This window comes from Periophthalmus magnuspinnatus, chromosome 18 (genome assembly GCF_009829125.3).
Source record: "Periophthalmus magnuspinnatus isolate fPerMag1 chromosome 18, fPerMag1.2.pri, whole genome shotgun sequence".
Classification (NCBI taxonomy): domain Eukaryota; kingdom Metazoa; phylum Chordata; class Actinopteri; order Gobiiformes; family Gobiidae; genus Periophthalmus; species Periophthalmus magnuspinnatus.
In genome coordinates, this window is record NC_047143.1 from 25,718,704 (window position 1) to 25,731,191 (window position 12,488).

Here is a 12,488-nt window from a genome sequence, read left to right on the forward strand (position 1 = left end):
AAGAGGAGGAGAGGGACAGGGAAGAGAGCAATAACAGAGGAGGAAGAGGAGAGGAAGAGGAGGAGAGGGACAGGGAAGAGAGCAATAACAGAGGAGGAAGAAGAGAGGAAGAGGAGAGGAAGAGGAGGAGAGGGACAGGGAAGAGAGCAAGAACAGAGGAGGAAGAGGAGAGGAAGAGGAGGAGAGGGACAGGGAAGAGAGGATAACAGAGGAGGAGGAGGAGGAGAGGAAGAGGAGGAGAGGGACAGGGAAGAGAGGATAACAGAGGAGGAGGAGGAGGAGAGGAAGAGGAGGAGAGGGACAGGGATGAGAGGCGAAATCGTGGAGACACAGCCTCAAGAATGGAGGAAAAGGAGAGACGGCCTCCTCAAAAACAGACCTGGAGTTGTGTTTTGTTTCATTCACATGTTTGAGTCACTTTATTATTCGTCTGTCACATCTCCAAACCTCAAAACGCTCCGTTCCACCTTGTGATGTCATCAAGTGGTAGTTTTTCAAGTTAACAGCTCCTTTTACCTTTAGTTCAGTCGAGATGAGCACAATTCCAGGAGCTGAAATGATCCAAATGATTCTATAAATGAAGGTGTGTGGAGTTTAAAAACACAGCGGAGCACTTCCTGTATCACCACACGATGACATCACAAGGTGGAACAGAGTGTTTTCAGTTGAGAAGAACTCTAAAACCCTACTTATGCAGGGTTTTATTTGACCTGGAAGTAAATTTACAACGGCATTGATTCAAAGTTTAATGATCTTATCCATTTTTGATCGTGATTCCGAGCCTAAAAATACACCCAAACTTCGCTGTATTGGAATGATTTATCCGACGGAGCAGACGCGGCGTGTTCTGGGGCCGGAGAACGCTCAGCGAAAGAGACAAGAACAGAACTACAAAAAGAACGGGGCGTATTTGGTCTAAAAGTCGTTCAAAAGGTTAAGCGAGGATGCGAGACCTTTGCTCAGACTGAAAATACAAACCTCAAACACAGAAACGACCACAAAAGTCGCTAAAAAACGCTCAAACTCTGCAGGATTTCTTAACAAAACCTCAATTTCCCGCGCGTCCCGTGTACTTTTCATATATATACACGTACATACTCTGTGTACTGAGGAGCTGCCACGAGAAGGACGAGCCCAAGAACGTCTTTAGATGTAAATGAGGCTCGTTTTGTGTGACGACCTCTGTCAGCCATCTGTACCACACCGAGCCTTCAGACGCTCGACGCTGCTCCGTGTGGACGTGACGGGCGAGCGCGGGCCCCGGCGACGCGTCACAGAGGACATTTAGTGCATTTGTAGTAATAAAAAAATACGTTTAGAAGTTTTTTGTTCTATAATGTGTCAAAGATGTCATAAATACGCTTAATACTACAATACGTAACATCTCAGTAATGCGTCCAGTTTCTTCTGCTCGTCTGGGGCGGGACGTGGGGGCAACCGTCTAAAAACAGGGACTTCCAAACTTCCCTCAACCCAGACACTTCCTCCGGCATCTCCAGTCGAACCCCAAGGCGTTCCCGGGCCGTCGGAGAGAAATAGTCCCTCTAGAGCGCGTGTGTCAAACTCAAGGCCCGTGGGACAAATCCGGCCCGCCATATCATTTTACGCGGCCCGTGACAAGGTAAATAAAAGGTATGACTGTCTTAAAATATCAGTTCATCAGGAGATACGCAGTTACACAGACATTTTTTCATATCTATGCAAATTCACGTGCAATATTTGTACAGAAACGGTTAATTAACAAGAGTAAAAAATATTTAAATTTATTTTACATTACATTTGGTCACATTTAGTTACAATAGATAAGTTCCCCATTTATCTCCTATTTTTAACTCCATCCTTAGACCTATATCTAAAAGAAAACAACAGCACTAGCCCGTATGCTAATAGCCCGTATGCTAATAGGTGTGAGAGCAGCCATTAGGGGCTTGAATGATTACACTAAGTACGACTCAGGCGCAGTGCACACTTAGTATAGTTCAATAAACCAACCCAACAAACTTAGCGTTAGCTTCAGCGTCGTTAGCGCCTCCTTCAGACAAATATACGACAAGAACTGAAACAAACTACAACTACAACTTTTTACCCCAGGTGGCAGATTTTAATTCGTCTTTTACTATAAATCAATATCGTAACCGCGGCGACGGGCCAAATCACAAGCAGCAATCAAAAACGTCACGCGTTCTGTGCTTCGCTTTAAAGTTAAACGGCTTTTTTTAAAAACCTGCAGAAAATAAAATTCACTTTGGAAATTTGCGGGCGTCACTTTTATTTTCAGTATCTACACCGTAAAGTTATTTCCAAGTGAATAGCCGCTGACAAATGTATCCCATCGTGAAACACTTGGCACGATCTCAAAAGCGCAATTGAGTATAGCGGATATAGATTTTTATTTATTTTTTTATATATATATTTCAGTCGTTTTTGAAAATAGCTGTTTATAGCGTCATTTTTTCCATCGGTGCATAACATTTGACAGCGACAGTGTTTTTCCCTCCCATCAAAACCACATCTATCTTTCTTTTTTCCAATAAGTTGCGAAGCGAAGGCGAGATTGTACGGCGTTTTTTTTTTTTTTTTTGTCTATTACTCACTCGCTATCACACTGGGATCAATGTTCCTACGTTGGCGAAGGACCAAACGCGAGGGGGCCGCGAGCAGAAGGGCAGAGAGAGGCGGAGAGAGGTGCACGCGGGGTTTTAGAAATAATGAGGAGAATCAAAACACTCTTTAAAAGGGGAGACGCCGCGGGAAGGGACAGGGCGAGGGTTTGACAGCCGCCGGGATGATGCATGCTGGGAAACAGACGAGGCCGTGAGTCATGAGGACGCGGAGAAGTGGTTCGCTAAGTGCTGGTTCATTCTAGCGTTAATCCACAATGTGTATGTGTAGTTTGCAAATGCGGGTTTTGTTATTCGAGTTGAAATGGACGTTTTAAAAGACGATGGTTGGACGTGTGCAGACGACGGACGTAATGGGCCAAGTTTTACAAGAAGATGTACGGCGATTGTGACCGAAAACGCCAAATCCGACGCATTTAAACGATTAAGGAAATAAAATTGGTACGTCACAGTGGGAGTGCCCCAGTGGAGGTAAAAACGAAGGTTAATTAGCAAAATGGCGTCTTGAAAATAAGCGATTAAAGAGTCCTGAGTTGTTAATGGAAAGGTAAAGTCCACATGTGTCAAACTCGAGGCCCACGGGTCAAATGTGGCCCTCCAGATCATTTTATGTGGCCCCGGACAGGGTAAATTAAAAGGTTTGATGGTCTTAAAATGTCATTTTACCAGGAGATACACAGTTACACAGCCGTATTTTAGATCTAGGCAAATTCAAGTGCAATATTTGTAACTTGAATAAGTAATAAACACAGAAACAGTTAAGTTAAAAAAGTATTTTGTTTTATTTTACATCTGGCCCTTTGAGAGCGGACATTTTGCTGACGTGGCCCTCGGTGAAAATGTGTTTAGTCCTAATAATATTGTTTTCGTTCAACAAATCTGCATGTCCACGGTTCAAATCCTGCTCGGACCAGCGCTCAGTTTTGTTGTAACCTTGAGCAAGACACTTCAGCAATGTTTTTGATAAAAGACGGCACATCAAAATCAAAATCAGCAGACTTTTTACTGCCGTTGTCAGTGAACACAGCTCTTTGGTGATAAAGTGCAACATAAAAAACACCAAATCACCAGGGCGACCATACGCGGCGCCATCTTGGTTGACTAAAAACGATGATATGATGTGATTGATGGTTGTGTCGTCGTATGAGCGGATAGCACAGATAGCCTCGTGTCCGTTAGCCTACTCCAGGGCAGCTGCGGCTTCAGAAGCTACAAGACGAATTTATTTTTATTATACTTACAAGTCACATCCACAAACAGCTGATTTTTTCCTGATTGTTTTTCCCCATAAACCGTTTAAAGAAGTGGATTAAGTGAGTGAGCGCCAGTCAAACCAAGCTAATCGAGGCTAGCAGTTATACCGGCTAATTTAGAGCAGCGATCCATATTTGGGAATTCTAACCGCGAGTATCATAGCAACCAAAGAGCCATTCAGGAGCGAGGATGTTGACGGTAACGCCCCTTCTTGTCCAAAGCGTTGGTTTAGCCGAGTAACACCGTCAATCACCTGTTGCTAAAGCTAACGGGAGTGAAATCGTGCAAAGAAGACGCCTGATTTGTCTGTTATTAATGTTTATATCTTGAGTTACGGACACAGAAGCGTAATAAAAAGAGCCGAACCACGTAGATTAGGATAATACGAACATTTAAGACCAAAATTATGAGTTTGACAGCAGCAGTTAGAGAAAGAGGAGCTAACGTAACACTTTTCCAACGTAAACTGAGCTCGAGCCAAAGTCGATGGAGTCGGAATCACGCCCATGCTCACTTCCTGTTTGGAATGCGGCGGCTAGCAGGTTAGCTACGTCCATTTATATAAACACTATGGTTTTTTTCCCACAAAATGGAAGTGGTAATGCTAATGGCTCGCGCTATATAGTCAGCTAATGGTACGATCTCCTATATTACATCAATAAACTCAACATATGGCCGTATTACGCAGGCTACTAATGAAACTGATATCGGCAGCTTATTTTAGCCTGGAAAAAAGCGAATATAACGCAATTATGTAGGAAGTAAGATAAGAGGGCGAGCTGAGGCGAGAGTTTGATAAGCCTCCGTGCATATACTCTTACACGCCAGGCCCGTAGACGAGTGGTTCCAACTGCCACGGAGGAAGACGGGGGGGAGAAAAGGTGAGACGGCCCAAGGGGAAGACGTAATTAAGTGTTAAACAATATGTCAATGCGGGTGTCAGCTCGTATCAGGGGGAGGAGAGAGGCCAGAGGACAGCCAGGGTCACCACTCAATACATATGTCAAAAGATATTATTCGCCGCGGACGGGAGGGGGCGACGAGGAGAGGGCGAGCGGGTAAACACAACCTTTAAACAGGTACTTAGAGCAAATGGAAGTGGGGGCGATGGACGGGTAATTGGGCGAGAGGATGAGGTCGTCCAGACGTGGAGAGGGGGAAGCGACGGGGGATGAGAGAGAGGCGGGCGCGAGGAAGTTCGGTTTTTAAGAGCGTTACGAGAGCCAAAAAGGTGGTAACAGTTAGCATTGGTGCTACGTTGCTGCTATTGGATGAAATCAGGTGTGGCTGCCATTAGCGGAAAACAGGGGATTACATAAGGAATAGATCATAGCTTTTTGTTTATGATTGTAAGTTTTTTTAATGGGGTTTGAGGAGCAGATTCAAGGTTGAAAAGCCAACAAGTTTGTTTTTTTTAATCATTATAAGCCACAGAAATACTTTTTATTAACTACAGCCTTAACAAAGCATGAACAAAGTCTTAAATCAGTGTTAAATAGTTAATTACGACCGATTCGGGATTGGAAACGACATGATTACGGCGTTAGGATTAAGAGTTGGGGTATTCATTAACCCTTTAGCGTCGGATGCTATTGTCGTGTTTGCGGACTTTCCATTACAGTAACTCCGCAACCAATTGTGCGATCACGTAAATTCAAACTGCGTCTCAAAGCAGAGGCGCGGGGCTCTTTAAATATGTTACTGTCGTTACGGTAATGCGCTTAACGTCGTCCCTCGAAGGCGACCAATCGGAGCGCAATGCGTCAAAGAAAAAATACAGACGGATGTGTAAAATAGAGGTATTTGTGTGAAAAAATGTACAGTCTAATACTTCCTTTAACATGATTTTTATGGCTAAAAAAAGAATAAAGGTCAAGGGTTAAGTAACAGGTAATTGATAGACTGTTTGTCCGCTGATTTGAAAGTTGGAGGTTGGTTCGAATCACGCTCTCGCCATAAACATCATTGGCAAAGCTGTCAAATCAGTGCGATTCCAATTACCACAAATTAACACTTGTTTCCTTGATAATAAAGCGCGTCGAGTCCCTGGAACGTGGAAAAACGGTGTATAAAAATGTCACAAAGACCAACTCGATCTGAATAAACGGCGTTCAATATGATTTAACTCTGTTCATCTTCTAAAAAAGGCTAATATTAAGATGTAGTTTGGCTAGAACGATAAAAACCCAAACTGAAAACCAACCTAGCGTCCATCCGTCGTGCATGTACCAGATATTTCAAACGTTCACTGACCATCGTTAAACCACAAGCTCCCTGGTCCAGGTCTCTGTGTGAGCATGTATCTTTTTCCTTTGTGAGCGATGCACCGAGAGCTTTTGTTCATTTAAATTCATCAAAGACACACTGCAGGAAACCAGGCCAGCGTCCGTGTCAGCTGTAGTAGCAGATAATTGCTTTGTTGTTGCTATCTCCGTCTCTCCTCTCTTCCTTTTCCTCTCCACGCCGCTGAATCTTCTGCCATGTCAGGACCACCAAGACTTCAGAACCGTCTCCTAATCCTTGATCCCTCCGTCTCCTCTCGATAATAATTACTCTTTCTGTGTCATCGGTCTCTACAAAGCTCTGCCATGTTTTCTTCCTTTCTCGTCCTCTTTTTTTGCATCGCCGTGTTGGCTTTTAATTAGGAGGACACGAGTATGCGCGCGGCGTCCGATTCCGATAGGGTTGTTGTCGTAATAACGATAATACGGAAACCAGTACTTTTCAATTTGCCGCAATCTGCCCAGTCAACCTTTCATATCTCGGAGAAAGTCAATGGGAGGTTGTGAACACTTTATATTCATGAAACAATCAGGGAGGATTCGAGATTGCGCGGCGAACGCGATGCACCTTGGTGTTATTAGCGTGCGCGCGTGACAAAGGCTGCGTAAACGTGGTTAAAAATGTATTACGGAGCGAGGTGGTAGTTGCATGCGCGTGTGTCGACTCCGCATGTATGTTTTAGTGAGTTTGTTTGGGTATTTGTGTCACAGAAACGATAGGAAACAATAACCGGGAGCCTCCCAGACAGAGGGGGCGCTGTGGTATTTGTAGAAAGCAATAAATCTGGTAAGACGATTGCGATTTATTGACCAGGCAGGTGTCGGTTGCGTTTCTTTGCTTCAAGAGCTGCAGATCTGAGTGGCAGAAGGCTTCAGTCAAACAAAGCTAATCGAGGCTAGCAGTTATAGCGGCAAATTTGGAGCCAATTTTCATATTTGTAATTCCGACGGTGAGTATCATAGCAACCAAAGAGCCAATCCAGAGCGAGACTTGAACGTAACGCCCCTTTCCGCCTGCTCTGATTCAAAACTACGTCAATCAAACCTGATGCTAACTCAACCGGGAGCGACTTTGGGGAAAGACGATGCTCGATTTCTCTGTTATTAATGTTTATATTTTGATTTACACAATACAAAAAGAAAAAGAAACGCCCAGATCATAATTTCGAGTTAATACGAACATTTAAGCCCCAAATTGATGAGTTTGACAGCAGCAGTTATGGAGAAAAGGGTGACGGTTTTTCAAAGTAAAGTCGACGGAGCTGGAAGCGCGCACATGATCACTTCCTGTTTGGAACATCGCGGCGGCGGTTAGCGGGTTAGCGGGTTAGCTATGTCCATTTATATAAACAGTCTACGGTCCTAACTTTGGATGAGTTTTTGGAGAAGATTGAAAGAAAATTTTGAGAGTCTTCGTGTAAAATCTGTCAAAATTGTATGAAAAAAATGCAAAAACGTGTCTTTTTGGACTTCTGTTCTCACGTACAGGGTTTTATTTGAGTGAAAATAGTGCCACCTACAAATACGCTCATGTTTAACGAGTGAACAAGTCATTTATCACACAATTAGACATGGCCTATTTTGCTAATTTGCAGATTAAGGTGTAGTTATTAAGCTATTACCAACAGCACCGAGAGTGTTTTTTCAGCGCTGTCTATTTTTTCAGAGGTACTTTTCCTTCTAACACGGAGAAAACAGGACGGCTGGGAAGCGAGGGCTGCTGGGAGGAGGAAGCGGGTTACATAGGTAGCGAAATCCAAGACGAGGGCGAACAGAGAAGGTGGGAGGAGGGAGAGGAAGTAGCTAAAGAGAGGATGATTAGCACCGCGCAGGAACAAAGGGAAAGTAAAGGAGTGACCTTGGCTGCTAAATAATGGTACACGGTTATAGCTACGGCTAATAGAGACACAGTACAGTCAGCTCGGGATGGGAGAAAAGGGCTGCGGGGGTCAAAGGGAGCTCCAATAAGGATTTGCAATGAGCTGAAGTGGAAATACAGTGCTCAAAGAGAGACAAAGAGTGCCCGGAACGTTTCACAGGACTAAGCATAACTCCAAATCTAAGTCAAAAGGTGCTAAGGAAGACCCGGGGATGAGATAAAGAAGCGCACGGCAGCAGATTTTACAGTAGAGAGAAGAGAGAGTAATGGAAGAACGCAGAGCTGACACCACAGACCGTACAAAGACGAGGACTAAGCGAGTGTGACGTCAGCTGTGGCGTTCGGCTTCAGTCGGATGAAGCTCAACGAGGCCAGAGCAGTTTGGAGCAGAGTTTCATATTTGGAAATCTGACTGCGAGTGTCATAGCAACCCAAGAGCCATCAGGAGCGAGGTTGTTGAAAGTAACACCCCCTTCACGCTCGCATTGATCAAACCTTTTGTTAACTCAACCGGGAGCGACTTCGGGGAAAGAAGGCGTTATTAATGTTTATATTTTGATTTACAGACACAAATAGCAAAATATGACGATTTTAAAAGCAAAATGACAAGTCTGACGGCAGCTTTTATGCAGTTATTTATGAAAAAAAAAAAAAAAAAAAACAGTGCAAAATATAACAGGACTTGACAAGAGATAGAAACATGTAAAGGAGAAAAAGAAATAGACAAGGAAATGATAAACCTGGTACAAAGAAAAGGACAAGAAACAGAAATAAAACAGTGATCAGAGCTCGGGCGGGTTAAGGGGGTGGGGCTGGGGGCGGGGCTCAGGGGCGGGTTAAGGGGCGGGGTCTTACAATGAGCTAATGTTTTATTAATGAGAAGGTAAAATGAATGAATGAGTTTAGTTATGAAGTTATAACTAGTTTTGACATTTAGTTTCTCCATTCTATTTATTTTTTTCTTTTCCATTCTTCCCTTTTCCTCTCCTTTTTCCTCCCTATTTTTTCTTTTCCTTTCTATTTTTTTTCTTTTTCTTTTCCTCTCCGTTTCCACTTTTTTCTTCTTTTCCTCCCTATTTTTTTTCCTCTCCTTTTCCACAATTTTTTTTCTTTTCCTCCCTATTTCTTTTCTAATTTTTTCTTTTCCTCTCCTTTCCCCCTTTTTATCGCAATTTTTTCCCATTTTTCTCTCCTTTTCCTTCTTTTTTCTTTTCCTCTCCTTTGTCACTTCTTTTTCCTGCCTATTTTTTCTTTTCCTTTCTATTTTTTTCTTTTTTTCCTTTTCCTCTACTTTTCCACATTTTTTTTCTTTTCCTCACTATTTTTTTCTTTTTTCTTTTTCTCTCCTTTTCCCCTTCTTTTTATCGCTATTTTTTCCCTTTTTCTCTCCTTTTCCCCCTCTTTTTTTCTTTTCCTCCCTAATTTTTTGTCTCTCTTTTTATTTTTATGCAACATTTTTTCAATAGAACATGAACCGAAGCCAGAATCGACGTTCCCAGAAGCGCGCTCATGCTAACTTCCTGTTTGTAACACGACGCCTAACGCGCTAACACTAGTCGTCGTGTTTTCGGTTTGGTGACTGAAAATGCAATAAATAAATTAACCGCTCCGTCCACATTTTGACCTCAAACATAAAACTTTGCCGCACTTTTACTTTGTGTCGAACCTTTGTAAAAAAAACGCCGCTACCGAAATCCGCGGATCTACTTTTTTTTTTGGTACAAACAGCTTCAATTGTACCTGTTGCAAACGCACTGCTCCGTCTGATAATGAGTCTTTGCTATGGAAACCGAGAACAGGCCCCAAGTCACTGACACACGGGGAATGAGATAATTGGCAAATTTGACCCAGCGATAGAAAAAATAACTATAGGAACCATAACGAGCTGAGCAGAGGCGGGATTTGAATGGGAACGGGCCACGTCCTGTTTTGATTTCATGAGAACGGCTCGTGTCGGCGCGCACCGAACTGCCAACGAGATAATTTAGACATTTGGTTAAGAAAGAAGAAGAGTTTAAGGATGCGTAAGGACCTCTACCTGTAATTCGCTTAAACAGAACCTCAAAATTGTCTTGGGAAACCAACAACGGACTCCGCGGTGAGCCGTTTTTAAAACCTTCAGGCACATTTCCTTAAAGCTAGCTTAATTCGGTGATCAATATCTGATACGCCCTGCTTGCACAAGTCTTTTCTTAAGTAGACCGCTCCTGTTTTCCATTGAGCTAAGCATTAAACGCGATTATCCCGAGCTTAAAACATCTAGCTAATATCATGAGAACTGTCAATTATAGGGATTTTAGAACCAGTTGGGAGTTTTATGGCTAAGTGTGTTCTGCTTTTCCGCTTTTTGGGTTTGTTTTACCGCAGTTATTACAGGATTTATAACATCTGCGAGACCTTTAGATCTTCAGGGGTCCCTCACGAGGCTCCGTACGATGAGGGACGGAGCTTTTTGTCTTTTTCAGCTGCGCCATGACTCTAGAACTGCCTCCATGGACGTTTTTAAAGCTAAACTAACAACTTTTTTTATTTAGAAAACCTTATAGTTGATGTTTTTTTATCGCATTTAACAAGTCGTATTGGTTTAAAGTTCTTGTTTTACTGTAGCCGTCTGAGATTCTACGTAATGAAGAGCGCATTACAAATCAAATTTATTATTATTATTGTTAAAACAGATGCCTTCCCCAATGCAAACGTTTCCATATGGCTAAATTTGTAGCTGACAGAAAGCACGCCGTGAACGCTGAAATGATAAATGTCCGCGCTTTTATTCAGCGATTTTTCCGTCGTCAAAGACCCCATTCACGCGCACATTCACACACAAGTTTACGCAAACACTAGAGGTGAGGTGGGTTAAGCGTCATTACTTACTGCAGGGGTGTCCAAACTTTTTTTTCGCCGAGGGACGCACAGGTTTGGCAGAGAAATTGTACCGTTAATACGACTTGGAAGATTATTTTTAGGTCTATGTCACTGTGTATGTGTTGTTATTCGGGTTATAGAAGTAGAATCTGATCAATTTGTAGTAAAAAAATACTTCCTGATCAATTGGGCGGTTTAGAAGGAGGCGTGACGGCCAAAAAAAATTGCTCTGAGGGCCGTATTTCGCCCCGGGGCCGTAGTTTGGACAGGCCTGACTTATTGAAACTGGATGACTGATATATTTTTACTGAGTTTGGACTGACTTTTCGACGCCAAATACCCTCCGTTACACAAAAATACCGCCTTATCCCAAGGTGGAAGGCGATTACGCAAAACAAAACAACGCGTTAACACTCCGACTATCACAAACCGTTAAACTTCTGAGGTGTACTGGGGCTTGTTCCGCTCCCCTCTAGTCTGACTCATCCCACACTGAGATGCCATTTGTGGGTTGGATCTGGCGTCGAGGAGGAGCAGCGAAACATGAAGACAATACAAGGTTTTTTTTTTTTATATTCTTTGAAAAAGGCAGGGAGTGCGAAAAGGAGAGCGAGAAAGCGCCAATAGAGAATACAAAAAGGATGACAAAATATCCAACATCAAAACACTCGTGCCCACACAAGAGGAGTGGACCGCAGAGGGGAAAGTCAGAGGAACAGATACTCCAGCTCCCACACAACGGCACGTCTCGGGGAATAAAAAAAACAAAAAAACAACACTGTCAGGCCCAAACAATGCATTTTAAAACCTGCGTCACAATGCGAGATACTGTACAGAACGTGGAGGTGACGCGCCAACAAAGAAAACTCATTTGACAAAGCGCTAACTGGTTTTCGTCCGTTCGAATCGGTTCCATTGTTGCATTTCTTAACTACCGCTTTCGCCGTAATCAGCACTCAAAAAACACTTCATTGTATTACTGAGCGTTTAGTCATCGCAGGTGTTTACAATTTGCGGGGAAAACTAATTCTTTCAGCGAAGCCAAGTGGGTTTCAAAATGCGGCGTGCGAACCTCTCGTGCTGGTAATCACTGTGTTTAAACCAGACTCGGCGAAACGCTAAAGTTAAACGTCAAAAAACTCACGTAAGATTTTTATTTCAAGTTCCATAAACTGACGTGGGACTTTTCTACGTCCCCAGATACGTTCGAATCAAATCAAATTTAGCGTTTACTGATGATAATTGCGACGCAGATTTGGCCATCGTGCTCAATTTGTTGTTTCGTTCCGTGATTAAAAAACGGTCTAATTTGCCAGTTTCAAAGCCGAAAAAAATCCATTTGGTTTAAGGATTAAGGATTCCCTCTGATCCGAATCCTCGCCACCTTTTCGTCGCGTATCGTAAACACTATTGGGGGGCGATGGCTGGTGTGAAAACGGCTTTATGTCTTGAAAATAAATCAAAATAAACCCCGCCCTCAGCTGTTTAGCTCCAACGCATTAAAGTTTGAAAAGTCTCGGTGGCGCAGAAATGGCTGGTTGCTGGGTTTTCTCGTGGCATTCAAGTCAGCTCACGCAGCGGGTCGGGACC

At 43.2% G+C, this 12,488-nt stretch overlaps 2 protein-coding genes across 2 annotated transcripts in view; one reads left to right on the forward strand and one right to left on the reverse strand.

Moving 5' to 3' along the window:
• Positions 1–12,488, reverse strand: part of LOC117385935 (pyruvate carboxylase, mitochondrial-like) — a 683,990-nt gene that overhangs the window by 304,631 nt on the left and 366,871 nt on the right. The gene's annotated exons all lie outside the window — the stretch shown is intronic.
• Positions 1–12,488, forward strand: part of LOC117385937 (leucine-rich repeat and fibronectin type-III domain-containing protein 4-like) — an 82,386-nt gene that overhangs the window by 67,522 nt on the left and 2,376 nt on the right. The window lies entirely within an intron of this gene.